This window comes from Heptranchias perlo, chromosome 3 (assembly GCF_035084215.1).
Source record: "Heptranchias perlo isolate sHepPer1 chromosome 3, sHepPer1.hap1, whole genome shotgun sequence".
Lineage (NCBI taxonomy): Eukaryota > Metazoa > Chordata > Chondrichthyes > Hexanchiformes > Hexanchidae > Heptranchias > Heptranchias perlo.
Genome location: NC_090327.1, coordinates 70,591,064 through 70,618,568, shown reverse-complemented (window position 1 = coordinate 70,618,568; position 27,505 = coordinate 70,591,064). Strand labels below are relative to the sequence as shown.

At 41.9% G+C, this 27,505-nt stretch overlaps 1 long non-coding RNA gene across 1 annotated transcript in view; it reads left to right on the top strand.

Moving 5' to 3' along the window:
- The window catches only part of LOC137306477 (uncharacterized), a 33,631-nt gene extending 8,403 nt beyond the window's left edge, over positions 1–25,228 (top strand). The window contains exons 2-4 of the long non-coding RNA XR_010958888.1: positions 16,849–17,024; positions 20,156–20,240; positions 24,739–25,228. This is a non-coding gene — a long non-coding RNA (uncharacterized lncRNA). The remainder of the gene's footprint in view (positions 1–16,848; positions 17,025–20,155; positions 20,241–24,738) is intronic.
- The last annotated feature ends 2,277 nt before the right edge of the window (positions 25,229–27,505 follow it).

The following is a 27,505-nucleotide window of genomic DNA, read 5'->3' as shown; positions in this document are numbered from 1 at the left end:
TAGCCACGGGCCTATTTATAGGTTGCATTTCATTGCATTGCAAGTTCCACTCCCTCAAATTCACAGCAAACAATCTGTTACCTACAGATGTATATTGTGAATTGCAATCTGTCACCATGTAAATAATGGAAAACTAGAAATTTGTTTGCACTCATGGGCAATCAAACATATATAGACTTAGATTTTTCTCTCTGGTAAAAATTTGCTGCTGATAAGGCTTTAATACAATAAACATGTGGCCCAAGAATCCTGGATGGAATGCTATGACAAAAGGGCTTTGCCCTACAAAAGGGGAGACTGGAAGTAGTGATTCTCTCCAAAGCTGCAGATACATTAGCTGCAGAGTATGAAGGGTATCCAGCAGGACCCCTGTTATATTGCCTGGCTACAAATTGAATGGCGCCTACAAGTAGGGAGCTCTGCATAAATGTTTACATACATTGCGCAGAGCTCTACACTCTGGGTAGCAAATGTTTAATGTTTTGAGAGCACAACTGGGAATTTCTGCTTTTCCAAACAATATAGATTCTGCAGTAAATTTACAAAAAGGCCTGAGATCCGCTGGCTTATCTGACAACTTTGTAAACCTGGCTTGAGACCCCATTGAAGTTATATTCAGTGTCAAGCCCAAGCAATTTGAAATGGCCACTATACGAGGGTTTCATAATACTCACCTTCATCGCACTCTGGAGTCAGATTGAGACCTAACTCCAGAAATGTGATGCCACATTTGCAGCTGAAACTGTTGCACATCAATACAAAAAGTGGCACCTTAGGAACATAGGAACAGGAGTAGGCCATTTAGCCCCTTGAGCCTGTTCTGCCATTCAATGAGATCATGGCTGATCTGTGACCTAACTCCAAATATCAAACTTAGCACCATATCCCTTAATACCTTTGGTTAACAAAAATCTATCAATCTCGGATTTAACATTAACAATTGAGCTAGCATCAAATGCCATTTGCGGAAGAGAGTTCCAAAATTCTACCAACCTTTGCGTGTAGAAGTGTTTCCTAACTTTACTCCTGAAAGTCCTGGCTCTAATTTTTAGGCTATGTCCCATAGTCCTAGACTCCCCAACCAGCGGAAATAATTTCTCTCTATCTACCCTATCAGTTCCCCTTAATATCTTAAAAACTTCGATCAAATCGCCCCTTAATCTTCTAAATTCCAGGGAATACAACACTAGTTTTTGTAATCTCTCCTCGTAATTTAACGCTTGGAGTCCAGGTATCATTCTAGTAAATCTACGCTGCATTCGCACCAAATGCAGCGTAGATTTACTAGAAATATATCCTTCCTAAGGTGCGATGCCCAGAAGTGAACACAGGTGTGGTCTAAGTAGGGCTTTGTGTAGCTGTAGCATAACTTCTACACCCTTGTATTCTAGTCCTCTAGATATAAAGGCCAGCATTCCATTAGCCTTTTTGATTATTTTCCGTGCCTATCCATGACAGTGGATTGGAAGGTAGCAAATGTAACACCGCTATTCAAGAAAGGAGGGAGAGAGAAAACAGGGAACTACAGGCAAGTTAGCCTGACGTCAGTGGTCAGGAAAATGCTGGAATCCAATATTAAGTACTCTGGGTGGGGGACTTCAATGTCCATCACCAAGAGTGGCTCGGTAGCACCACTACTGACCAAGCTGGCCGAGTCCTGAAGGACATAGCTGCCAGACTGGGCCTGCGGCAGGTGGTGAGCGAACCAACACGAGGGAAAAACTTGCTTGACCTCGTCCTCACCAATCTACCTGTCGCAAATGCATCTGTCCATGACTGTATTGGTAGGAGTGACCACCGCACAGTCCTCGTGGAGACGAAGTCCCGTCTTCGCACTGAGGACACCATCCAACGTGTTGTGTGGCACTACCACCGTGCTAAATGGGCTAGATTCAGAACAGATCTAGCAGCTCAAAACTGGGCATCCATGAGGCACTGTGGGCCATCAGCAGCAGCAGAATTGTATTCCAGCACAATCTGTAACCGCGTGGCCCGGCATATTCCTCACTCTACCATTACCAACAAGCCAGGGGATCAATCCTGGTTCAATGAGGAGTGTAGAAGAGCATGCCAGGAGCAGCACCAGAATGAGATGCCAACCTGGTGAAGCTACAACTCAGGACGACATGCATGCTAAACAGCAGAAGCAACATGCTATAGACACAACCAAGCGATTCCACAACCAATGGATCAGATCAAAGCTCTGCAGTCCTGCCACATCCAGTTGTGAATGGTAGTGGACAATTAAACAACTAACGGGAGGAGGAGGCTCTGCAAACATACCCATCCTCAATGATGGCGGAGTCCAGCACATGAGTGCAAAAGACAAGGCTGAAGCGTTTGCAACCATCTTGAGCCAGAAGTGCCGAGTGGATGATCCATCTCGGCCTCCTCCCGATATCCCCACCATCACAGAAGCCAGTCTTCAGCCAATTCGATTCACTCCACGTGATATCAAGAAACGGCTGAGTGCCCTGGACACAGCAAAGGCTATGGGCCCCGACAACATCCCAGCTGTAGTGCTGAAGTCTTGTGCTCCAGAACTAGCTGCACCTCTAGCCAAACTGTTCCAGTACAGCTACAACACTGGCATCTCCAGGCAATGTGGAAAATTGCCCAGGTATGTCCTGTCCACAAAAAGCAGGACGAATCCAATCCGGCCAATTACCGCCCCATCAGTCTACTCTCAATCATCAGCAAAGTGATGGAAGGTGTCATCGACAGTGCTATCAAGCGGCACTTACTCATCAATAACCTGCTCACCAATGCTCAGTTTGGGTTCCGCCAGGACCACTCGGCTCCTGACCTCATTACATCCTTGGTCCAAACATGGACAACGGAGCTGAATTCCAGAGGTGAAGTGAGAGTGACTGCCCTTGACATCAAGGCAGCATTTGACCGAGTGTGGCACCAAGGAGCCCGACTAAAATTGAAGTCAATGGGAATCAGGGGGAAAACTCTTCAGTGGCTGGAGTCATACCTAGCACAAAGGAAGATGGTAGTGGTTGTTGGAGGCCAATCATCTCAGCCCCAGGACATTGCTGCAGGAGTTCCTCAGGGCAGTGTCCTAAGCCCAACCATCTTCAGCTGCTTCATCAATGACATTCCCCCATCATAAGGTCAGAAATGAGGATGTTCGCTGATGATTGCACAGTGTTCAGTTCCATTCGCAACCTCTCAAATAATGAAGCAGTCCGAGCCCCATGCAATAAGACCTGGACAACATCCAGGCTTGGGCTGATAAGTGGCAAGTAACATTCACGCCAGACAAGTGTCAGGCAATGACCATCTCCAACAAGAGAGAGTCTGACCATCTCCAACAAGAGAGAGTCTAACCACCTCCCCTTGACATTCAATGGCATTACCATCGCCGAATCCCCCACCATCAACATCCTGGGGGTCACCATTGACCACAAACTTAACTGGACCAGCCATATAAATACTGTGGCTACAAGAGCAGGTCAGAGGCTGGGTATTCTGCGGCGAGTGACTCACCTAATGACTCCCCAAAGCCTTTCCACCATCTATAAGGCACAAGTCAGGAGTGTGATGGAATACTCTCCACTTGCCTGGATGAGTCCAACTCCAACAACACTCAAGAAACTCGACACCATCCAGGACAAAGCAGCCTGTTTGAATGGCACCCCATCCACCATCCTAAACATTCACTCCCTTCACCACCAGCGCACAGTGGCTGCAGTGTGTACCATCCACAGGATGCACTGCAGCAACTCGCCAAGGCTTCTTCAACAGCACCTCCCAAACCCGCGACCTCTACTACTTAGAAGGACAAGAGCAGCAGGCACATGGGAACAACACCACCTGCACGCTCCCCTCCAAGTCACACACCATCCCGACTTGGAAATATATCACCGTTCCTTCATCGTCGCTGGGTCAAAATCCTGGAACTCCCTAACAGCACTGTGGGAGTATCTTCACCACACGGACTGCAGCGGTTCAAGAAGGCGGCTCACCACTACCTTCTCAAGGGCAATTAGGGATGGGCAATAAATGCCGGCCTCGCCAACGACGCCCAAATCCCATGAATGAATAAAAAGTACGTAGTAACAGGGCACTTAGAAAATCATAATATGATTAGGCAGAGTCAACATGGTTTTATGAAAGGGAAATCATGTTTGACAAATCTACTGGAGTTTTTTGAGGATGTAACCAGCAGGGTAGATAAAGGGGAGCCAGTGGATGTAGTGTCTTCGGATTTTCAAAAGGCATTCGATAAGGTGCTACACAAAAGGTTGTTACACAAGATAAGGGCTCATGGGATTGGGGTTAATATATTAGCATGGATAGCGGATTGGTTAACAGACAGAAAACAGAGAGCAGGGATAAATGGGTCATTTTCAGGTTGGCAAGCTGTAACTAGTGGGGTGCTGCAAGGATCATTGCTTGGGCCTCAGCTATTTACAATCTATATTGATGACTTAGATGAAGGGACTGAGTGTAATGTATCCAAGTTTGCTAACGATACAAAGCTAGGTGGGAAAGTAAGCTGTGAGGAGGACACAAATTACACGTTAAAGGAAAGATGTGATTGCACTCGAGAGGGTGCCCACATTACAGGAAAGATGTGTTTGCACGAGAGACGGTACAGAGGAGATTTACGAGGATGTTGCCAAGGCTGGAGAATTTTAGCTGTGAGAAAAGATTAGATAGGCTGGGGTTGTTTTCTTTGGAACAAAGGAGGCTGAGGGGAGATTTAATTGAGGTATATAAAATTATGACAGGACTAGATAGAGTGGATAGGGAGGACCTATTTCCCATGACAGAGGAGTCAGTGACCAGAGGGCCTAGATTTAAAGTAATTGGTAGAAGGATTAGAGGGGAGCTGAGGATAAATTTTTTCAACCAGAGGGTGGTGGGGGTCTGGAACTCACTGCCTGAAAGAGTGGTAGAGACAGAAATCCTCAACTCATTTAAAAAGTACTTGGATGTGCACTTGAAGTGCCGTAACCTACAAGGCTATGGACCAAGTGTGATTAAGCTAGATATCTCTTTTCCAGACACCATACGATGGGCCCAATAGCCATAACTTTCTATGGTTCTATGAAAGAGTCTGCAAAGGGATATAGACAGGATAAGTGAGTGGGCAAGAAGGTAGCAGATGGAGTATATTGTGGGGAAATGTGAGGTTATTCACTTTGGAAGAATAGAAAAACAGAATATTTTTTAAAAGGTGAGAAACTATAATGTTGGTGTTCAGAAAGATTTGGGTGTCTTTGTACACGAATCACAGAAAGTTAACATGCATGTACAGCAAGCAATTAGGAAGGCAAATGGTATGTTGGCTTTTATTGGAAGAGGGTTGGAGTACAAGAGTAAGGAAGTCTTGCTGCAATTGTACAGGGATTTGGTGAGACCACACCTGGAGTACTGTGTACAGTTTTGGTCTCCTTATCAAAGGAAAAATATACTTGCCTTAGAGGGGGTGCAACGAAGGTTCACTAGATTGATTCCTGGGATGAGAGGGTTATCCTATGAGGAGATTGAGTAGAATGGACCTATACTCTCTGGAGTTTAGAAGAATGAGAGGTGATCTCATTGAAACATATAAGATTCTGAGAGGGCTTGATAGGGTAGATGCTGAAAGGCGGTTTCCGCAGGCTGGAGACTCTAGAACCAGGGTATAGCCTTGGGATAAGGGGTCGGCAATTTAGGACTGAGATGGGGAGGAATTTCTTCACTCAGAGGGTTGTGAATCTTTAGAATTCTGTAACCCAGAGGGCTATGGATGCTCAGTTGTTGATTATATTCAAGGCTGAGATTGATAGATTTTTGGACTCTAAGGGAATCAAGGGATATGGGGATTGGGCGGGAAAGAAGAGTTGAGGTCGAAGATCAGCCATGATCTTATTGAATGGTGGACCAGGCTCGAGGGGCCATATGGCCTACTCCTGCTTCTATTTCTTATGTTCATATTTTAATGATCTATACAAAGACCCCTAAGTATCTTTGGACCTCCACTGTTTTGAGCTTTTCACCATTTAGAAAGTACTTAGATTTATCCTTTTTAGGTCCAAAGGAAACTACATTGAAATCCATTTGCCACAGTTTTGCCCATTCACTTAATCTATTAATATCTTTCTGTAATTTTATGCTCCCATCTACACTGCTTACAATGCTGCCTATCTTTGTGTCATCTGCAAACTTGGATATGTGGCTCTCTATCCCGCTATCTACGTCGTTAATAAATACAGTGAATAGTTAAGGCCCCAACACAGATCCCTGTGGGATACCACTAGTAACATCCTGCCAGTTTGAGTACTTGCCCATTATCAATACTCTCTGTCTCCTGCCGCTCAGCCAATTTCCTAACCAGGTCAATCATTTGCCCTCAATTCCATGAGCTTCAACTTTAGCTAACAGTCTCTTATGAGGGACTTTATCGATTGCCTTCTGAAAGTCCATATAAACAACATTCATAGACATTCCCCTGTCCACTACTTTAGTCATCTCTTCAAAAAATTCAATCAGATTTGTCAGCTATGACCTATCCTTTACAAATCCATGCTGCTCTCTCTGATCAGCTGAAAATTTTCAAGGTATTCAGTCTATCCTTAAATATAGATTCTAGGGGGGTGATTTTAAACCCCAAGAACAGGTGGGTGTTGAAAATAGTTGTTTCTTGGGTCACGACTGCAACCCGGCTTTATTTCCGGGTTTAACATCGGTGCGTAAAAGTACAGGCTTCCCACTGGGAATGCAAAGTCCAAAAACTTTGCGGTTGCGATCCAAACAACTATTTTCAACTCCCACCCACCCCCGACCCACCCGTTCTTGGGGTTTAAAATCACCCCCTAGTAATTTCCTGACAACAGATGTTAGGCTACTGGTCTATAATTCCCTGGTTTCCCTCTCTCACTTTTCTTAAATAGCGGAATGACGGGCAATTTTCCAATCTAAAGGAACGGATCCTGAATCGAGAGAACTTTGGAAGATTATAGTTAGGGCTTCTGCAATGTTCTCACCTACCTCCTTTAAAGCCCTGGGATAGAAACCACCTGGTCCTGGGGATTTGTCACTCTTTAGTGCCATTATTTTCTTCATTACTGTTAATTTGCTTACATTAATTATGTTGAGACCTGACCCTGATTCAAAATTAGTTTCTTCGGGGAGTCTGGCATGCTATCCTCTTCCTCTAATGTAAATACTGACACAAAGTAATTATTTAACATATCCGGCATTTCCTTATTTTCATTTACAATATCACCATTATCAGTTTTTAAGGGGCCCACATTGCTCTTGACCACCCTAAATTTGTGGACTTTCCCAACCATTAGGTTCCAGCTCTTTATCCCCATGCTATTATTATATATATCTTTACTGTGTAACTTGTTCCTGCCTCTTGATATCAAAATATATTAACATGAAAGCATTGTTTCATGCCTTTTGAGGACGCTAAAACAATATATTGATGTACTGCCCTTTCGCCCTTTCCCAAGTGGTTATTCTTGATTTGTGAACCTGAATAGTGAGCGCTGGAATCCTAATCAACTGTTTGGGACGTCATAGCAAAAGCTGACCCTGCCTTCATGTGACAACTTGTATTCTGTGGCCCCTATCATCTTTGTATTCTCTGTTCTTGTATTTGTAAATGTTTAAAATGATCAATTGTAGATAGGGAAAATGACCGCCGTTTATCTAAGTATTACAGACTAAAATTGAATACTGTGTCGAGTGATGCGATTTATAACACATCAGCACTTGGACTGATCGCAACATTGAAGGTACAACAAATATATATTTGCAATATTGTTTATTATTATTAGCAAATGCACAAAAGTATATTTTCTTCTCTTCCAAAAGAGAATTCAAACTCCTATGCAGTGATCTAATGGGGCACATCTATTTCTTCTATTTATTAATTCAATTTTAGTTTTATACTTGGCTGTCTAAAGGGCGGCATTCAATTGCATATCATCCTAGTAGTAACACCCCAATTGCCTGTTAGTTTCATGGTAAACCTCTCATGATGGTTCCATGTCTAATGCCTGGCAATGTCCCATTATTTCCTACATAAGTCACTGTACTTCAAAAACCAATTCATTGTGTAAAAGCACTTTAAGATGTTTTAACATGAAAATTACTATGTAAATTCAAGTAGATTATTTTATTATTTTCTTGAGGTTTAGTGGAGAGGGGATGAGTCTATGTTCATTATCGAGTAACTCCTGCTGGAAAGTGAATGTGTAGACATTGGGCAAGGATAGCATTAGGCTCAGCTGTGACCCTCCCCATGGTTGATTAGCGTGCTAACACTGACTGGTCACTTGGATGAGGTACCAGAAGGTGGCCAACACCCGTGGAACAATACCTCAAAATCGATCAATATCTTCAAGAGAGTAAGGAACAAAATTGGAAGGAGATTTTCTTTTTAAAGATTCTGTTAGTCAATGTTAATGTCATTCTGTATCCTTCATGTTACAGTCACTTATCTGCTTCAAACAAGATACATCATCATTCAGTCAGAAACTGGAAGTCTGGCTTTTCAGATCCTTTTACTCCAACTTTTTTTCTTGTAGGTCACATACTCTAATTATCTGTCTTTCTCTCTAAAATTTGTATTGCCATGGTTACTAGAACCTAAAAGCCGAAGGTCATAAATTCCAGCAAATTTACAGTAGCTGTAAATGACTAGTACTGCCAGCTTCCCGTAATTTATTACAAACCTTTTTAAGACTTTTAAATTATTAAAATATTCTGAGACCTCTTCCAATATTTTGTCACATTTAAAAACCATAGTTATCTTAAAATACTCATCTCAACACTCTAAACAGGGAAGTATGATGGGTATGTTTTTAAATTGTAATTCAGTTACACAGTCATATAGTACATCACAAGAATGAACAGGTTAATCTAGGTCTCATTAAAAGTATGGATAATGGTACGGAGCTACACAGTTGTCTGAATTATTTTTAATATTTTGTTATCTATTTAGTTAGCCGTAACTGAAATTGCAACCCCATAATAAATTTAGCTACAGCGTGTAATTTGACTTTTAGCAATGGTGTAAATATTAATATAGCAACAACAACAACTTGCATTTATATAGTACCTTTAATGTAGTAAAACGTCTCAAAGCGCTTTACAGAATCGTAATCTGACAAAAAATGATACTGAGTTAAAGAAGGAGATATTAGGACAGGTGACTAAAAGCTTGGTCAAAGAGATAGGTTTTAAGGAGCATCATGAAGGAAGCGAGAAAGTTGGAAAGGTGGAGAGATTTAGGTGGGAAATTTCATAGCTTAGGGCCTAGATGGCTGAAGACATGACTGCCAATGGTAGGGCGAAGGCAGTGGGGGGATGCATAAGAGGCCCGAGTTGGAGGAATGCAGAGTTCTTGGAGGTTTGTAGGGCTGGAGGAGGTTACAAAGATAGGGAGGGCGAGGACATGGAGGGATTTGAACATGAAGATAAGAATTTTTAAATCGAGGCATTGGTAGATGGGAAGCCAATGTAGGTCGGCGAGCGCAGGAGTGATGAATGAATGATAGAGCAGGATACGGGCAGTCGAGTCTGGAAGTAACAGAAGCATTGATGAAGGTTTCAGCAGCAGATGAGCTGAGGCAGGGTGGAGATGGTGATATTACGGAGGTGGAAACAGGCGGTCTTTGTGATGGAGAGGATTATAGGGTGGAAGCTCAACTCGGTCAAATAGGACACCGAGGTTGAGAACAGTTTGATTCAGCCTAAGATAGTGGCCAGGGAGGGAGATGAAATTGGTGGCTAGGGAACAGAGTTTGTGGCGGTGGTCGAAGACAATAGCTTTGGTCTTCCCAATGTTTAATTGGAGGAAATTTCAGCTCATCCAGGACAGGATGTCAGCAATACAGAGGCAGTGGAGGAAATGAGAAAGGTGGTGGTGAGGTGGAGCTGGGTGTCATCAGCGTACATGTGGAATCTGATGTTGTGTCTTCAGATGATATCGCTGAGGGGAAGCATGTAGATGTGAAATAGGAGGGGGCTACAGTTAGATCTTTTGGTGACTCCAGAGGTAACAGTGCAGGGGCAGGAAGAGAAGCCATTGCAGGAGATTCTCTGGCTACGACTATATAGATAAGAGTGGAACCTGGCGAGGGCAGTCACACTTAGCTGGACAATAGAGGAGAGGCATTGGAGGAGAATGGTGTAGTCAACCATGTCCAAGGCTGTAGACAGGTTGAGAAGGATAAGTAGAGATAGTGCACCACAGTCACAGTTACAGAGGATGTCATTTGTGACTTTGAGTTGATAACACTTGGGATTAGCTTGCACACAGATCTGTATTTTTAGTTGGGTTACTGGATATAAATAAAATCACTGTGTACACTGCAATAAAATAACAAAAGAAAGAAATTAAAATTAATTCTAAGAATATATGATTACATTAGTAATTCTGATCAAAGTCCATGTAAACAAACAGCTCTTTTAATAGTAAAGTTCCTTTACAAAATATCTAATAAACATTTTTTTTAACCAAAAATTAAGCTGTAATTATTTCTAGTCCTTACTGGCTATTGTATTATGTAAGTCGATAGTTGAAATGTAATGAAACAGATTGCAGAATTTTTTTTAAAATTCCATTCAGAACAGTCTTCCTTGGATTTATTCATTACAGACAGTAAATTATAAATTGGGTATACTAAATTGATGTGGGTCAAAGGAATCCTTTTGGAATGCATACACTCCTTAACACTGCTTTCAGTGTGATCGGTCTTTTTCAGAGTATTTACATGTTGCCTTCCTCTGCCAAGTATTTGGCAAAACATAAAAAGTTTCAAGTTTTCAGCAGCAGCTGTAAACAGATTGATCATGTTGACAAGAAGCATACACAATCTAAGGGGATGCCCTTGAACTATCACCCCAATGTCTCCACTTCATTTCCTGTTAACAGTGTGGTCTGCAAGGAGGCAAATGAGTGGTGCACCGATTTATGCATATGAAATATCCTTAATTTCATAGCAGGCCCTTTGAAATCAGAATCAAAAATGACTCAACAAGGACTGTGGCTATGTCTGAAATTGCTTGCAGGAGCCCTATAAATTCTTTATTTTAAAGAGAGAATAAATCCAAAGGAAAGTAATTGCTTGGAACTCAACTAGTGGTAAGTGCTTATCATACCTGGTACTCAACCCTACATTATACAGAGCAGCTTTAGGACTTTGTGAGTATACAATTTTGTCATGCTATGCCTCCCTATGTAGCCTGTCACTTTTTGCTCTACTCTGTTGTGGGTAGTTAGGACACTATAAAGTCCCACTTGTGATGGTGTGGGTGGGGAGAGTAAGCCTCTTTACTTTTACTGTTTTTACCTTTCATTTCCTATCTCATAAGGGCTGACTTTAACTCTGCCCACTCAGCGGAAACCAAGGGGGCGGGCAGGCAGGCAATTAAAATGGCTGCAGTGACTTAATCTGATCCCACTGGAAGCCCACAGGTTGCAATTTTAACTTGCTCTTTTGAGCAGGCAGGCAGGAGACCCATCAGAAGACAGCAGGACCCTTCTTTAAATATTCAGATTGAGCTGCGATGACGTGAACGGGGCCAGATTGCAATTTTAACACAGGCCTGCTAGGGGAAGCCATCGTGGCTTCCCCACCATGCCAATATGGTGGCAAGCGGATTCTGGGCCAGAAGAAATGCAAGTCATTTTTAAAAAATTTTTGTTCCCTTGTTGGCCAGGAGGAGGAGGAGTGCTCTATCGCGCCACAGAAGGAAACCTTGGGTCTCCCCCCTCTCCTGACCACGATGCTCTCCCAAACCCCCCAGTAAGCACTTACCTAACTGCAGGGAACTTTTTTTGTGTCCCCGGTGGCAGCCTCTTGATGCCCGAAATCCCATTGCCGCTCAGCGGCTAGCTAGCATTTACCTGCAGCTTCAGGCGGGAGACTGACGAGACCCAAGATATGGTCCGAGAGTTGAAATCTCTCAGGCCTCACACTGCGGCGTGCCGGATGGTTTCCCGTCCGCCTCAACCCCCATATGTACGACTCCTGCCAGGAGTTAAAATCCAGACTTTAGTGTGTTATCTTTTTTCCCTCTCACTTTTGATCTATTTGTTAACTTTTTGTTAAATCTAAAATGAAAGTGATTTATTAACATTATTTGTTAACAGTGTGCTCTGCAAGGCGACAAATTAATATGAAGTATCCTTGGTTTCATAGCAGATCCTTTGAAGTCTGAATCAAAAATAACTTACGAGGGTCCGTACCTGTGCCGTGCCATGCCTCTGCTCATCAGAAGCTTCTTTAGCCACCATATCTGCTCCTTCGACAGATGTGAAAAGTGACGCCCCTGTGCTTTCTCTTCCTAATCATTAAAAATCTCCAGAACGTCTATCTCTGAACTGGTGCGTGAATGAAATAGTGAAGCAGCTGAGTTCTATGATAAGGTTTGTTGCTAAGAGGACCCAGCTTGCTGCTCATGGGCTTCTGTATATCTGTACGAGCAAGAAAAGGGCACTTGAAAGGTCCATATGAATAGTTAGACATGTTGCTTTTGTGGTGCAGACATAGTCACTGCTTAACATCAACTGAAACACAGAGAAAATGTGCAGTTGTAATTATACAAACCTGGAGTGTTTCCTCTGCAGCCTTTACATCACCCATGCCTGGCACAACTTTCCAGCTTATGCCCTCCAAAATAGCTTCAACGGAGTAAGAAGTGCGGCCTGTTAAGTCCCTCCACTGTCTGTGCTCTGTGCCTTTTAAATATGCTTTGAATGAGTAAATATTTTGTGCACAATGTTATAGCCTTTTGCATAGCTTACCAGAATGTAAACTAACTTGCTTGCAGAAACATTGTGAGCATGTTTCAGAGCCAACTGAGTGCATTGTAATTGCCCACGCTGTGCATGAATAGCTATAGCCAGTCTTCAATCTTTCTTAGTTGCATTATTTAGTGGGATCTTTTTTGATCCCACATTAATAGTTCTCAAACATGTCCATTACTTCATAAATAAAAACCGAAAATGCTGGAAACACTCAGCAGGTCAGGCAGCTTGAGTGGAGAGGGAAACAGAGTTAACGTTTCAGGTCGATGACCTTCATTCAGAACTGGACGATGTTAGAGATGAACAGCTTTTAAGCAAGTACAGAGCCAGGGGAATGATGCAGAAAAGGAACAAAAAGGAGAGGTCCGTGATAGAGGAGGGCAAGAGTTTTTATAAACGGCAAAATGTGATGATGGTGCGAGGCAAAAGGAGGTGATAATGAGGCAAGTATGGTAACAAACAATGGGGTGGTCTGCAATCTTGGGGTCTACCTGCCTTTCTTCCACCACATTCCCGGGCCATGGGAACCTTCTCCTCACCGCCAGATTTCCCATGCTTCCCTCCCCATCTTCTATTCTGCTGTAACCATTTATACCTCCTCTGTCTTGTTTGGCTTCAACATACTTGGGGATAGGATGGAGAGAGTCATTATGCAGGGCTTCACAAACCTCATTGCTGGCCAGAGGTCTGGTCCCACGTAGATCACTGCACACAATGAGAGCACCAAGTAGCAGTGGCATGGCTGGGGTAGGCATAGAAGAGCTTGTTGCCTTTCATGGCAATCCCACACCTGGCCCAGCCTGCCCTGCCCCTCAAATGAGAGATGGGCCAGAAAGTGGGAATGGACCATTCAACCAGTGCAGCATTGAATGCGGCAGCACCAGCTGCAAAGCCATTTCGTGACCCAGTGCAAGGAGGCACAGCACCATCTCAATCCCAGGAGACTTCCACTGACATCCAGCAGCCAGTCACCTCATGGAAGGAACACAAAGAGGTTTGAGAAGAAACACACCATACCCTAAAAAAAAAACGAAAAAGTTATCTGCCTCGGCTTCTTCTGGCCCACGATCCCCCTCCCCACAGGTTTGGCCTGACAGTAACGCAGTCACTGCTTCCCTGCTCAGGTCTCGGACTAAAATAACAAATTGGGTCCTAATGACCCAATGGCATGGCTGGGGTAGGTCATCGGGCCCCTATCTGCATATTTAAACAGGACGCTGCCAGCTTGGGACGAGCATCCTGCTTGCCTGCTCAAAAGAGCAGGTTAATATTCGGACCCGGCTGGAAGGCAGCAGAATCGGAGGGGGTAAGTCGTTCGCCTCATTTTAATTGTCCCCCCCACCCAAGGTTCTGCGGTGGGGGGTGGGAAGTTTAAATTGGGGCCCTACTCTGTGTCTTTCTGTCTCTCATACATTACTCTTACCAAGGGTAACACTCAAATCAGCATTACCTGGCTTTTCTCTCTTCTCAGTATTTGATAGCCCTGTGCTCACATTCCATATTTATTTGAAATGACCAAATGAGGGATGTGAAATGTTAAACAAATTGAAGTAAAAATTAAAAGAAGAGTGACATAAAACATTTATTTGCTCTGCATTGTTTTTAAGACCCTAACATTGATTTCTCGTGTGCCTTTGGTCAGATTTATAAAATTATCAGTGCCACTAAAAAAAATTAAAACAGCAAAAGCTGGAAATACACAACAGATCTGTTAGCATTGAAAAGAAAAAAGATATGTTGAAATTTCAGCTGTAGATCGTTCATCTGCATGAGACCCTTCAAGAATCAAATGGTTTGAAATCACAGTGTGAAATTAGTAACAAATATGTTAATGCAATCATAGCAAATTGCTCAGTTATGTAATGGAAGGTATTAACTAACTTAAAATAAGAGGATTAAAATAGTGGTCAAGGCAAGTTCACATTTGTCACTAATTATGAGTTCAATTTCAACCCAGAAGAATGAAACATTAACCTATTGTTTTACAAATACTGACAGACCTGCTCTATATTTCCAAAATTTTCTGTTTCTATTTCAAATTTCCAACATGTAATTTTTTTTATCTGCAAAGCAATTAAGTTGAAAACTGTGAAAATTTTGGTTATAATGGTCCATGGCGGCATTACAATTCGCAGACACTGGGCCGGAAATTGCTCTAAAAAGTACGACAAGCTCAACAGCGCTCACCGTTGTTAGTGGCCAAATGAAAGAGCAAGTTCTGGCATTCGCACATATACAGACAAACGTGGGAATCCAGAACTTGCTCTTCCTAGTTCGCCGGCGACCTATCAGCTTCACCTTAAAGGGATATCGCTGGCTGCAATCAACAGAATCAATGGACCAGTGCCAACTTGTTCTTCTGCCCAACTGGAAAGTAACTAATATCACCACAAAACAGGTGCACTTAAAAATACCAGGTCTAAACTAAGTTTTAACAGCATTGTAAGTCTTAATGACTGCCAAAAAATGAAAAATTAACTTTTAAAAATGTGGAGTCTCATTACTCTTTATATTAGTAGTTCTTGGTCATAAAAAATGTTAAAACTTTCTCCTACTGTCTCTTATTTAATTTGATTATTTCTTACCCTCTAATTTCTTACCCTTTATAAATGATTGTAGTGTTGTACCTTTCACTTCCTGGATTTTATGTTCTAGCTTGCAGTAACCATTCATAGCTTGTCAAAAATGCTGCAATTTTTTTGGTCGAGGAGACAGATCGATCCTCTCGCTTCTCCCACAGGCCCTAGTTTTGCTGGAGCTAACGCTGGGCTCTTCTCAGCTTCCTATTTGAGGAAGTGCTCGTAGTAAAGACCGCAGTAAGTTAGTGGGTTAGTATAAATCTATGGAGGGGCGAGCACTATTAGTTCGCCGCTCAGAGCAATTTACAGGCCAATATTCCAAAACATTTCACAACAGATGCGTGTGTTTTATTGGAATATTTATGGATTATTTTTCTAACACATTACTATAAAATTCAATATTCATCTCTCCCAATGATTTTGTTCCAGTTGTGTCAGAATTTTAACATGAATTTAAGACCTTGAGGATGACGTTGGTTTACATCGCAGAACAGTGTGGTATAGCCAGACTAGAAAATTGAAAAGAAATGTTGGGGCGTCACATCAAGATTATTTAAGACCATTGTAAATGTCAAATTCTTTTGGTCGGGGACTCACTCAACTCGGAAAAAACTTCATATTCAATGCAGCAATTCTTCATCGCCCTCTAGAGGAACATTTCTGATACTGTATTTGGACACATTTCTCCCATTTTCTTGCCTTAGCTATTTGCACATTATTTTTTTAATGTCTTCCTGACTGATGATTTTTTTATACCAACTAACAATCTCCTGCTTTTCTTTTAAGCAAGTTATAGGTCATTCAACCCATTAACTCCCTGTGTTTGGAGTATCTTGTATTTTTCCTCTCCACTTTTTCTGATTCTATTATCATGCTTGTGTTATAAATTTTGGGTCTGCTTCAGACATTCTCTCGGGTACAGCAGTACTGGTCAATTTGTATTTCACAATAAGGATTCTGCCTGTACTGCCCAATATCTAATGATATGGAAGCATAACCCAGGGCACAACAATAGTATTCCCTTGTAATGTAAAGTGGATTTTGTCTTTCACACGTACCCTCAATATGCTTCTCCAATTTTTCAGTAGACAGATTGAAAACACTTTAGAGAGGCGCAGCCAGATTCAAATTACTAAGCTGCTTTATTTTCAAGACAGCAAGTGAACATACAGAGTGACTGTTATAATACAGGAATAGTGATGTCACTATATGCAGCCATAAAAAAGCAGGATTATTTCATCAGCAAAATGCAGTGAGCGGAGGATAGTTACATACAAATTATATGCGTAAAATCAATCCCAGTCACAGCAGTGATTGACGGGGGAATTACCCAATCATCTCCATTCTGGCCAGGAATAGTGGTGTCACTATATGCAGCCATTATAATCAAAACTTACTTACTTCATTTAACTTCGAACCTCTCCTCATGAATAAGAAAAATACAATAAATCACACTACATTATCCCAAATTAGTGGGCTAACAACTTTTTCTGGTTTTGACAGGCCCTGAGCTTAAGATGAGCCAAGTTCATAGAATCATAGAAAATTTACGTCACAAAAGGAGGCCATTCGGCCCATCGTGTCCGTGCCAGCTGAGAAACGAGCCACCCAGCCTAATCCCACTTTCCCGCATTTGGTCTGTAGCCCTGCAGGTCATGGCTCTTCAGGAGCACATCCAGGTATTTTTTTAAATGAGTTGAAGGTTTCTGCCTCTCCCACCCTTTCAGGCAGTGTGTTCCAGACCCTCACCACCCTCTGGGTGAAAAAGTTTTCCTCATTTCTGCTCGAATCCTTCTACCAGTCATTTTAAATCTATGCCCCCTGATTATTGACCCCTCTGCTAAGGGAAATAGGTTCTCTCTATCCACTCTATCTAAGCCCCTCATAATTTTGTACACCTCAATCAAATCAGCCTCCTCTGTTCCAAAGAGAACAACTCCAGCCTATCCAATCTTTCCTCATAGCTAAAACTCTCCAGTCCTGGCAACATCCTCGTAAATCTCCTCTGCACTCTCTCTAGTGCAATTACATCCTTCCTGTAATGTGGTGACCAGAACTGTGCGCAGTACTCAAGCTGTGGCCTAACTAGTGATTTATACAGTTCCAGCATAACATCCCTGCTTTTATTTTCTATGCCTCGGCTAATAAAGGAAAGCATTCCATATGCCTTTTTAACCACCTTATCTACCTGTCCTGCTACCTTCAGGGATCTGTGGACATGCACTCCAAGGTCCCTCACTTGCTCTACACCTCTCAGTATCCTCCCATTTATTGTGTATTCCCTTGCCTCGTTTGCTCTCCCCAAATGCGTTACCTCACACTTCTCCGGATTGAACTCCATTTGCCACTTTTCTGGCCATCTGACCAGTCCATTGATATCTTCCTGCAGTCTACAGCTTTCCTTCTCACTATCAACCACACGGCCTACCTTTGTGTCATCCGCAAATTTCTTAATCATGCCCCCTATGTTTAAGTCCAAATCGTTAATGTATACCACAAAAAGCAAAGGACCTAGTACCGAGCCCTGCGGCACCCCACTGGAAACAGCCTTCCAGTCGCAAAAACACCCTTCGACCATTACCCTCTGCTTCCTGCCACTGAGCCAATTTTGGATCCAATTTGCCACATTCCCTTGGATCCCATGGGCCTTTACTTTTTTGACCAATCTGCCATGTGGGATCTTGTCAAAACCCTTGCTAAATTCCATGTAGACTATATCAATTGCACTACCCTCATCGATCCAGCTTGTCACCGCCTCGAAAAATTCAATCAAGTTAGTCAGACACGACTTCCCCTTAACAAACCCATGCTGATTGTCCTTGATCAGTCTGTGCCTTTCTAAGTGACAGTTTATTCTGTCCCTCAGAATTGATTCCAATAATTTGGCCACCACCAAGGTTAGGCTGACTGGCCTGTAATTACTCGGTCTATCCCTCGCTCCCTTTTCAAACAACGGTACAACGTTAGCAGTCCTCCAATCCTCCGACACTACGCCTGTATCCAGTGAAGTTTGGAAAATGATTGTTAAAGGTCCATTATTTCCTCCCTGGCATCTTTTAACAGCCTGGGATATATTTCATCCGGCCCTGGTGATTTATCCACTTTCAAAGCTGCTAATCCCCTTAATACTTCATCTCTCACTATGTTTATCCCATCCAATATTTCACACTCCTCCTCCTTAACTTCAATCCCTGTATCATCCCTCTCCTTTGTGAAGACAGATGCAAAGTATTCATTAAGAACCATACCCACATCTACCGCCTCCACACATAGGTTACCTTTTTGGTCTCTAATAGGCCCCACTATTTCCTTAGTTATCCTCTTGCTCTTAATGTATTTATAAAACATCTTTGGGTTTCCTTTGATATTACCTGCTAATATTTTTTCATGCCGTCTCTTTGCTTTCCTAATTTCCTTTTTAACTTCACCCCTGCACTTTGTATACTCCTCTAAGCTTTCTGTATTATTGAGTTCCTGGTGTCTATCATGGGCTTTCTTTTTCTGCCTTATCTTACCCTGAATGCTTCTTGACATCCAGGGGGCTCTAGATTTGGCAGCCCCTCCCTTTTTCTTTGTGGGAACATGTTTACCCTGAACCCTTGAATCACCCCTTTGAATGTCTCCCACTGCTCTGACACTGATTTACCTTCAAGTAGCTGCTTCCAGTTTTCTTGTGGTAATCACTTCTCAGTTTAGTAAAATTGGCCTTTCCCCAATTGAAAACTTTAACTCCTGCTCTGTCCTTGTCCTTTTCCATAACTATGCTAAAACTAACTGTATTATGATCACTACCCACCAAAATGCTCTCCCACTGCTACTTCTTCCACCTGCCCCTCTTCATTTCCTAGAACTAAATCTAGAACTGCCCCACTCTTGTTGGGCTTGCTATATACTGGCTAAAAAAATTCTCCTGTATGCAATTTAAGAATTCTGCGTCCTCTATACCATTCACACTGTTTGTATCCCAGTTAATATTAGGGTAGTTGAAATCCCCTACTATTACTGCCCTATTGTTTTTGCACTTCTCAGAAATTTGCCTACATATTTGCTCCTCTATCTGTTTGGGAGTCTATAGTACACTCCCAGTAGTGTGACTGCCCCTTTTTGTTCTTTAGCTCAACCCATAAGGTCACATTTGATGCTCCTTCTATAATATCATCCGTCCTCACAACTGTAATTGTTTCCTTAACCAAAATTGCCACCCTCCCCCACCCCCTCCTTTTTTAGTCCTGCCCCTCTTTAAGCCAAGTTTTTCCTCGCTAGGCCTGGCTCCCTTCCCAGACCTAACTTAATTTCATCTGTCTTTGTCCTTTATCTCCCTGTGTTTATAGGAAATGCGAAGCTCTCCATCTGACTTCTTCCCCTTAAGAAGTAGGTCTGTTGATAGAACTGGTGACTGCTTCACCTACCCATGGGGTGTGGGTCCTTAGAAACTATCACCTGTTATTCTCAAAATGAATAGGTTCATTCTGACTTAATAAATCTGGGATGAATCAATTGACTCAAAATGAGAAGTGACATTCCATAAACCAGTCCGTCCAGCTTTAATACACATCTTGAATACCTGCCTCATTAACAAATAAACTCCTCTTTGGCTCAGCTGCTACAGCACATGGCTGTAAAGAGAATTTTAAACCTTTGTGAATCCACTTCAATTTAAAACATAGCATTTAAAATGTAACTAATTTGGAAGTCCTTTCTATGGAAAAATGGTTTAAAAAAATTCCCAAATCGTGACCACTTGAAATCTTTCATTTACAGTTCTAAAGAAAAACGTTAACCTGACTTTTCTCTCTGTTTTATGTTACAGAAAAGCAGCTTCTGGAGTTATCGTCACAGTGGCCTTTTAAGAAAGGATGCCGGACAACGCAATAAGCAATTTTAATCTACTGATGGTAAATAAACTTCTACTCCGTGTCTCCAGTGCAAAGTTAGACTTTCTTCCCTATAACCTAAATGATAAGGGATCCTAATTTATTGAGTATTGAATTGAACAACCAATTCCTACGTGGCTCACTGCCCAGAAATACCAAAGTGAAGACAGCTATTTTAGCACAGATAATTGCAAAAGAATCCTTCCACTCAGCTCATGTGGTGTATTTTGAAAAATGGTCTGTGTCATAAATGTGCTTCACAGATATAAAATAATTGTTTATTAAAGGTACAGCTTTACTGCCACTTTTGCATTGTAAGCACTTATGTGCAGAGCTCTCTTCTGGTTCTGAATCTGAATTGCAGCCAGGCAGTATAAACAAGGAACTGGCAACTGTGAGTGATACTGTAACTACCGATTGGATATTAATGGCTACAGCACAACTCATTATGAAAGTGTTTCTAATATTGGAGGATACATCAGTTGACACTAGTCAATGTTTTGTTTGGGGGGGTGGGTAAGAGTTGTGCTTATCAAGGTAATAGAAGTTAATAATATGGAATGGTTTACATTTCCACATTTAGCACATTCACTAAGCACCCCCAACTTAATCGTAGCACTGTACTCAAAGTCCCAGAAGTGTGTCATAACCCCAATGTCAGAAGTGCTCCCTTAGCTGATCCAGTATGGGCTGACCCAAAATCAAGTTCCAAAGGCAAGGGGACAGTTTTCTAACCACTGTACCATCCAGGTCCCCAGACTCTTCTTTTAACAGGGTATTTTTTTGTCGGTTTCTTCCCCTTTTTCTCCCCTCTTCTCATTCAAGGGTATGGTTCAACTGGCACCAGCAACTTTCCGTGCCATTCTTCATGTATGAGCCTAAATAGTGAGTGTTAGCATGTATATTCAGCCTTGGAAGGCATCACAGCAATGCACAATCCTGTTTATCCCCCCAACATTTACACATGTGCACTTTCCAGCAGGGTCACTCCCGGTCAACCCTCCTCTTTGACAAGATCTAGTATCTCCTTCTTTGGTTCAGCATCAACTTTTATCCCCTTCATTAACACCCTGTCATATTCCTTTGGACGTTTTTCTACGTTAAACTTGTTATATAAATGTAAGCTGTTGTTGTTGTTGTTGTTGATTAAAGTTTTTACTTGATAGCCTCAGCCTCTGCCAAGAGCATAGTTAATAGAATTCTTTAGATCAGGGCAAGCGCACAAAGCAGCACCAACGCAGTCATCAATGCAATTGAAAAAGAGGTCAGAGAGGGGGCTTGAGTAGGACTTTAAAAAGGGTCTGCAACAGATCCTACAAAAAGACAGACGTAGCTAGGATCCATGCAAATTCCCATAGTGATAGTGTTTATCTGGACGAATTGAGTGGAGTTAAAGCAAAAGTTCAAGGTGAGAACAAGCTCAACGAGGTGGAGGAGGGTGTTAGTAGATGGAGACTGGTTGGGCTGCTATTCAGGAAAGAAGCTGAGAGCTTGATTTTGAAAATCCTGAAATGTGACATGTGCACACAAAAATTTTACATGAAAGTGTTGACCAAGTTGTTTAGAATAATTTCTACACAAATGTGGTAGACGCTCCATTCCTTCCTTCTCTCCTCCAAAGAACAGTTCACAGCTGTTGGATCAAACATTCGTAAACATTAAATGCTACCTGTGACTCTACAGTGTAAATACCAAGCTTTTGAATTCCTCTGAATAACAATTGTCTCTTTCCATACAAATTTTGATACCTGCAAATTTAAATAGCCTGCTAACTATTCCCTTTTCAAGGTCATTCATGAAAATAAGAAAGAGCTGTTGCCCTAGACTGATTCCTACAGAACTCTATTAGCCAATTTACATAACCCAGTAAATTTCCCATTAATAGCCTTTCTTTCCTTTCTATTTTCTAACCACTTTCTAATGCATTTTGCTGCACTTCCTCTATTAAAACCATATGCCCTTGGGTTCCTGGCTAGTTTGTATGAGGGATATTATCAAGTGCTTTTTTGAAGTCTAAATAGACAACATAAGCTGCATCTTTCTTTTCTGCAGTAGCTATGACATCCTCAAAAAATTCAATAGCTTAATCAGGCATGATCTGGTTTGCCTAACACAGGCAGTGAAGGAAACCCACACAGGGGCCAAGCAGCTTACTTTGAAAACACCCAATAGCTATCTTCCAGCATTAATTTGTTTCTATAATTTCACTATCACAGTAGAAACAAATCTTAAACTGTTTTTTCCCTCCTGCAGGCAGTTTTCACAAAATATCTAGCAATTATTGTTTTGTCAACAAATTTTAATTACTTCTTGGTAGTGACTGAAATAGATTAAGACATCTAGCAATTCTACTTGTATATAAATGTCAGCGGAGTGCAGAATGGAAATTATCACATAGGAAATGTCTTTTCTACCAAATTACTAGTGATAGTCTATTTTCGTGGACTTGTGAGTAAAGAGTCTTCTAGTTTTTTTCTTTGTTTTTCACCCCAAAGCAAAGCAATGTCATCATATACTAAATGACAAAAAGCTGTAATAATCTCTCCAGAGGAATTCTGACAACTTACAATTTCTTTTATGTATTCTTTCTTCCTCATTCTGTTGCATGTCCCAGCTCTGCTGAACTAGGTGCCCAAGATTTAGACAAAATCTATTTTGACTGCAAAGGAGAACATGCAGTGGTCCACCCAGCTTCCAAATAGTATTGGCCCAAATTTTGCTGTAGCAGGACATCTAATGGCATCTGCCGTTAGTTAGACTTGCCTTTGCACATTTAGGTTTTTAAATTTTTTGCATGGCAAGTTGCTGAAAGTGCGAGCTGATAAAGGCACAGTGAGGGAAACCGGGCATCTGGGACTTGAGTGAACAGGGCAAGCAACTGTGTATCTCCTTAACCATTAGAAGGATTGTGAAATTAACAGCGCAAGGACTGAGAAGGAACTGTAAATTAGAGTGGGTGAATTCAACATCAAATCAGGTACAGAAAGAGAAGGAAGAAAGAGAAGGAAGAAAGATTGGATTGAGAGAAAAAAAGAGACAGAAAGGAAAAGTTTAAAAATTTTTTTACATTTTTAAAATCTCCAACAACAATCAAAACCTGAAGGAATGAGACTCCACACTTGTAATAGTTAATTTTCATTGCCAGAGAGGTTGTTTGGCAGTAATTAACACTTACCACATCGTTAAAAGGGTACTTAGACTGGAATGGACAAGACTTAATTTTCCGTGGTGAGTTTAGTATGTATTTACTGAACAAATATAGCAACTTCATGTCATTCAATGCATTTCAATGGTGAGGCAGCCAGCAAGATGCCATTTTCATGAAGCTAACAGCAGAGTGACGCAACTTGGGCAGCAACTTTTGGATATTTGAGTTTAACCACGCATCTGCTCCTCGCCTGAAGTTGCTGTACCATTTGAGCATAAATAACAGCAAGCCGCCATTAGCCTCACTGTTATTTTAACAGGAAAATCTGGGCCATTGTGTTTGATTTATTTTTTACTCTAGAGGGTAATTCAAACTGACTGCTGCTATCCAGCAATACGTAGGCTGAAAGTGGATATGAGCAGAGTAACACCAACATTATTTATGTGCCTGAATGCCCCTCCTTTGGGATGATGACCTGCTTATTGGACCAATAGGGAAAATTGGCATAATAGGGAACCAGGGATTGGATGGACCTCCTCCCCATGCCGAGACTTTTAAGATAATAAGTTGCCAGACAACCTTTTTTTTTTAAAGGGACAGTTCAATTTGACCCTAAAATGATTCAAACTGGAAAAAATATTCAGAATTAACCCAAAAAAGAACTTGAATTTATATAGTACCTTTCACAACCTCAGAACATCCCAAAGTGCTTCACAACCAACGAAGTACTTTTGAAGTATAGTCACTGCTGTAATGTAAGAAAACGTGGCAACCAATTTGCCCACAGCAAGTTCCCCCAAACAGCAATTAGATAAATGACCAGATCATCTGTTTTGTGCTTATATTGGTTGAGGGATAAATATTAGCCAGGACACCGGGAATAGTCCATTTCAAAAAAATGCCTTGGGATCTTTTGTGTCCACATAAGGGGCAGATAGGACCTTGGTTTAATAGAGTTGGTCTTGAACCCATGATCTTCTGATTCATAGTATCATAGTTAGTACAGCACAGGAAAAAGCCATTCGGCCCAGCATGCCTCTGCCGGCTCTTTGAAAGAGCTATCCAATTAGTCCCATTCCCCTGCTTTTTCCCCATAGCCCTGTAATTTTTTTCCCTTCAAGTATTTATCTAATTCCCTTTTGAAAGTTACTATTGAATCTGCTTCCACTATCCTTTCAGGCAGTGCATTCCAAATCATTGCAACTCGTTGCATAAAAAAATGTTTCCTCATGTCACCTCTGACTCTTTTGCCGATCACCTTTTATCTGTGTCCTTTGGTTACCGACCCTTCTGCCAGTGGAAACATTTTCTTCGTTTTTACTCTATCAAAACCATTCATGATCACCTCTATCAAACCTTCTCTGTTTTAAGGAGAACAACCCCAGCTTCTCCAGCATGTGGATCAAGGCTTCAAGTCATATCGGAGGAAGTCACACAGTAGGTCGATGGCATTCTATGTGAAGCACGAACGGCGCACAGTCAACTTCTCAGACGTCTCCTGGAATGTCAGTCGAGGCCAGTACACTCTCTGGGTGGGTTGCCTGCGAATGGGGTGCAGTCTAATCATGTGGTGCTTCTCTCTTTGGGCTTCCCACCTGTGGTGCTCTCCCTCCTCCTCCTCCTATTAACGGGTCATTGACTGTCTTCCTTATCTCTCTCTCTTTTTTTGGGGGGGTTTGTATATTCGGTGGCCTTTTTAGGTGACACCTTTCTGTCTGCTCACTGTGATTGCCTTGGCAACGGGCAGTAATCACCAGGCATTGTTCTATGATTTTAAAATGCGAAGGATTCGAAAATGTCATTTCCACACCACCTGAGGAAGGGGGAAGCCTCCGAAAGCTTGTGGGATTAAAAATAAAATTGTTGGACTATAACTTGGTGTTGTAAAATTGTTTACAATTGTCAACCCCAGTCCATCACCGGCATCTCCACATCCATTACAAAAAGCAGGCATATAGCAATAAAATGAGCCACCTTCCTTTATTACTCAAGAACAGCCAGTATAAAGGCTTCTTGCAACAGCAAGAGATGATGGTGGCTTCAATTCTCAGCTGGTCTGTGCTTGCTTCAGGTGACCACGGATGTATGTGCGACTGAAAATCTGGACACAATGATAAGAGACCCCCGAACAAGTGCAAATTGGAGGATACCTGCATTTCAGAGCTGGAGGCATGGCCAATTTTGTGGGCGGAGACTAGTTCAAAAACAGGGTTTAATGGACGGATGTAAAATTGAATTTTTGTGCACAACTCACGCAAAAAAATTTGCGATCTTTTAAGCGACGTAATTCGTTTGCATCAAGATTGCCCGTTTCCCTGGGCGACACGGTTTTTTTTCATTCATTTTGCAAAAAGTAGACATGAGTAAAAAGTGTCAAGGTACTATTCACCCGTGATTAGCACTCAATGCGTTCATATGAAAATCCTTCGTCAATTCAAATGGTAGACAAAGGAACTGCCTATTAATGCACTAAGCTTTTGTACACTCATTTTCACACAGCATAATTTCATGATCTCAGTTTCCAATGCACTGATGTACTGCGGATATCAGCATCCAACAGTATTGTGTGAAATCCCTGAGAATTACACAAAGATTTTCTAGTAAATTATGATCAGCGGCTTCTGCAGATGGAGCATACTTTTGGAAATACAAGTAAGACAAAAGTAATGATAATTGGTTAGGGTGAGTTAAACACCAAAATACCAGATTAAGTACATTTAGATCATTACCATTTTTCTCAATGACTATTGAATGATTAAAGTATTGCATCACTGCTGTGTGAGACTAGTTTCAGAAGCTGAGTGAAAGCACTGAACTTCACATAATACTGCAAGGCAGATAATGCCTATAAACTTTTTCAGGGTGTTGGGTAAAAACAAAACTGACTGGTTTGACCATGATGTTGGAATGAAGAAAGGTCTTTTAATCTTCTGATACTCCGCAAAGAACTGGTACAGAGGATTTGTCTTTTGTTCTACCAAGTGCCAAGTTATTTGATTTAAAACAGTTTTTTTTAAAAGAAGCAGTTGAGTCACCTCCTAAGAATAAAAGACGTTTGTTGGTACCACATCATAAGAACATAAGAACATAAGAAATTGGAGCAGGAGTAGGCCAATCGGCCCCTCGAGCCTGCTCCGCCATTCAATAAGATCATGGCTGATCTGATCCCAACCACAAATCTAAAGAACACAAGAAGTCGGAGCAGGACCCGGCCACATAGCCCCTGGGCCCTCTCCGCCACCCACAGGGCATTGACCGATCCGAACTCAGCTTCATGTCCAATTTCCTGCCCGCTCCCCATAACCCCTAATTCCCTTTACTTCTAGGAAACTGTCTATTTCTGTTTTAAATTTATCTAATGATGTAGCTTCCACAGCTTCCTGGGGCAGCAAATTCCACAGACCTACCACTCTCTGAGTGAAGAAGTTTCTCCTCATCTCAGTTTTGAAAGAGCAGCCCCTTATTCTAAGATTATGCCCCCTAGTTCTAGTTTCACCCATCTTTGGGAACATCCTTACTGCATCCACCCGATCAAGACCCTTCACAATCTTATATGTTTCAATAAGATCGCCTCTCATTCTTCTGAACTCCAATGAGTAGAGTCCCAATATAATTCCAATTCTAGTTTAGTCAAAGAAGGTTGTGGCTTAAAATGAGTGTATGGTTTCTTGCATTTCCTTAATTCTACTGCATAATACATTATGCAGTAGAATTAAGGAATTATGTAGTATAATATCAGTAATGATGGCCATGAAACGACTAGATTGTCGTAAAAACCCATCTGGTTCACTAATGCCCTTTAGGGAAGGATACCTGCCGTCCTTACCCGGTCTGGCCTATATGTGACTCCAGACCACAGCAATGTGGTTGATTCTTAATTGCCCTCTGAAATGGCCTAGCAAGCCACTCAGCTATAAAATCTCACTAAAAAAATCACAATAATCCGGCATTGGACCGCTAGGCACTGGACATGACAAAGGCAAATCAAGCCCAGTGGACCCTGCAAAGTCCTCCTCATGAACATCTGGGGACTTGTGCCAAAATTGGGAGAGCTGTCCCACAGACTAGTCAAGCAACAGCCTGACATAGCCATACTCACAGAATCATACCTTTCAGCCAATGTCCCAGACTCTTCCAT